Source organism: Gavialis gangeticus, unplaced genomic scaffold, assembly GCF_001723915.1.
Source record: "Gavialis gangeticus isolate Ggan-Ray unplaced genomic scaffold, GavGan_comp1, whole genome shotgun sequence".
Classification (NCBI taxonomy): Eukaryota; Metazoa; Chordata; order Crocodylia; family Gavialidae; genus Gavialis; species Gavialis gangeticus.
Window position 1 is genome coordinate 44761610 of NW_017729030.1, and position 2948 is coordinate 44764557.

At 44.0% G+C, this 2948-nt stretch overlaps 1 protein-coding gene across 2 annotated transcripts in view; it reads right to left on the reverse strand.

Annotated features, from left to right (window-relative positions):
* The window catches only part of INPP4B (inositol polyphosphate-4-phosphatase type II B), a 437109-nt gene that overhangs the window by 146229 nt on the left and 287932 nt on the right, over window positions 1–2948 (reverse strand). The gene's annotated exons all lie outside the window — the stretch shown is intronic.

Below are 2948 nucleotides of genomic sequence, written 5' to 3' on the forward strand. Positions count from 1 at the left end.
TTTTTTTTTTTTTTTACATTTTCTCTTATCTTTTTGAAAATGTATTCCTCATTTGTTTTCACGCTATTACCAGCCACACAATACTCTCTTCATACCCTTCTCTCCCACTCCTTATCTATTTATACATTTATTAGCTTTGTGAACTACTAGGAAGACCCCTACACTCTGGGGACCTGGCTTGGCCTGGTCCCCCAAAGACCCCAGCTAGCTAACTGTGGGGGGCCGACATGGCTTGAGGGCTTCCTTTTCCCCTGCCCCAGTCTCCTGACAATGGCAGCCAGCAGCTGCAGGAGAGGCAGCCCAGCCTGGCATTTCCCCGTACTAGCAACTAGGACCGGGGGCCACAGGGACCAAGCCCAGGCCCCCCAGAGACTCCAGCTGTGTGCACCTCTCTTTCTGCAGCTGCTTCTGAGAGTTGTCAGCTGGCAGGGGGTGGGGATGGGGGGAGCTGCTCTAGCAGCCTCCTGGGAGGTATGTGGGACAGCCCCTTACCTGATGACTTTGGCCAGTGCAGGCGGGCACCAAGCTCCCTCACACCAAACAGCACGCATCTGGTTGGTTGGAACGTACTCTAACTTACAGCATTTTAAGTAAAGTGCAACAGTTAAAGTGCTTTCCATTGGGGGTTTTTTGGACGTCTGTACTTAGCCTCCGTTCTCAAGCACTTTACTCTTTCATGCTTTCTGCCAGATTAGAATCCTAGGGTTCCACCAGATTTTAGCTTAACCTCACTGTCGTCTCCATAGGGGTATCAAACTTTATAAGTGGTATTTCAAAACCTTGAGAATTCCAGGATGGGGAAGATGAGATGAGCTTTGGTAGAGGGTAGTTCTGGTCTGCTGTTGCTGAATACTGTAAACATTATTTAAACCATTATGCCATCTGTTGGGACCCAGAAGCCTTCAGGCCTGGGTCTGACCTTTGTGCTAAGCCCAAGCTGCATGCTCATCTTGAATTGTGGTTGAGACATGTACCCTGTGAAAGGAGCAGATGGAAAAGTACTGTCCTTGACTTAAAACAAATCAGGAAGTTGAATAACTAAATTGAATAAATATAACCTGGGCAAAAGAGAAACAGTCAGGGCAAAATCTACCCCCACCTAAGAATGAAAAGATTTATCTCAGGATAGAAAATTCCAGTTAAAGGAAACCATATTTGGCAAACAGAAGCAAGATTATTAATATGCATTAGGAGGAAGGCTTAAATTAATTTTATGTATTAAGAAATGCAAGCTATATGGTATAGAAAGAGAGGTGAGAGAGTGTATCCTTCAGAACACTACTGAAGAAAGCCTGAAGAGATCCTGTCACTGATCCAAGATCCTATCTCAACATCAGACATAAAAGCCAGGAGCCCTGGACAAGACTTAATGGCCTGATGATGAACCAGTGAAGCTGCATTCATAACGTTACGGGGTGGTGAGCATCTGCTTTGACTAGCCACAAACCTCAAATTTTTAACTGCTAATGCTGCTTCAATTTTAATTAGAATTGTATCTGTTAGGGTTCAATAAACTTGCTTTTAGTTTAGGGCAACCGTGTCTTAGTCTCTTTGCCTGGTATAAGACTCATTATAGCAACATATGGACGCAACACATTAGTTTCCCAAGTGGCTTCTGAAATGTTACCAGTAACAAATCAGTATGTATCATTCTTCCTCCTATCCATGCCTCTTTTCTTCATTTTGTAGTCTCTCCATCTCTTTCACACCTCTTCTTTTCCATCTTTATTTCTGTCCTATATTTGATTTTTCCATCCTTTCATTTCAGTTTTCTCCTATTCCTCTTCTCTATTTCTTCAGTTACTGCACCTCCAGTTGCCCCTCCCCATTCACTCTGCACCTGACTTACCATTTGTCATCAGTTTTCTCACACTATCAGTCCGGTTAATCAAAGTAAGATAAGGAGAACTAACTATGCCTAAGCCCTTTGTTAAATATGCATTTTTTAAACTAACCATGGGTATCTGGCTATTTTCTTAAAATACTACCTAAAATCCTGTTCTTGACTTTCCTCTTTTCATTACTCCTTCTCATTTTGAATGATGTATTTACTGTAGAGTTAGCCTGAGTGATGAGCACCTGGGTTACTTGAGCCTACTGGAGAATTACCATACTGTACCCAAATTATGGTGTTCTTTACTGGGACCACACTTGTTCAGATGTAGTGCTGTAGGAGCTTGTCCCATGGTTTTCTGTGCTGCACCAAGCGGTGCTGCCTTAGGATTCTTTTTCAGTGAACTGTGGGAGAAACTAACTGTCCTTCTGGTCACAAAGAAGGAACTGTCGAAGGCACTGCATGACTATCAGCTTGAGTGACTGTCTTCACTGCAAAGCAGATAGGTGAAAAGAATATTTGAGCATAAATCTGTACCTCTCCACTTCCTACCCGTCCTGAGCCAGCTACTCTCAGTTAAAAGCACTACCTAACTTAAGACAGAGGTTTTGTGTGTGCATGCAAATAGGCCTAGGGACTCAAGCAACTATGAAACTTAACTCTCCAATTAAAATACACCCTCAAAATCCTTGATGCTTTCCATTCCCCATGCTTCCTTTTCCTTAGGGGACCCAGGATAGTAAAAAGGAGGGCAGCACACATGCCAGATGCATGTAAAGGAAGCTCACTGCAACTGGGATTAGTTGGTGAACTGGCAGCAAAACAAGGCACCACACACCACCCACTGGATGTGCTTGTTCCTTTTCTTAGTTTTCATAGATTTCGTAGATTTCATAGACATTAGGGCTGGAAGGGACCTCGGACGATCATCGAGTCCAGCCCCCTGCCCAAAGGGCAGGAAGTCAGCTGGGGTCATAGGATCCCAGCAAGATAAGCATCCAATTTGCTCTTGAAGGTGTTCAACGTAGGTGCTTGAACCACCTCCGATGGCAGACTGTTCCAGACCTTGGGGGCTCAGACAGTAAAGAAATTCTTCCTTATGTCCAGCCTGAAA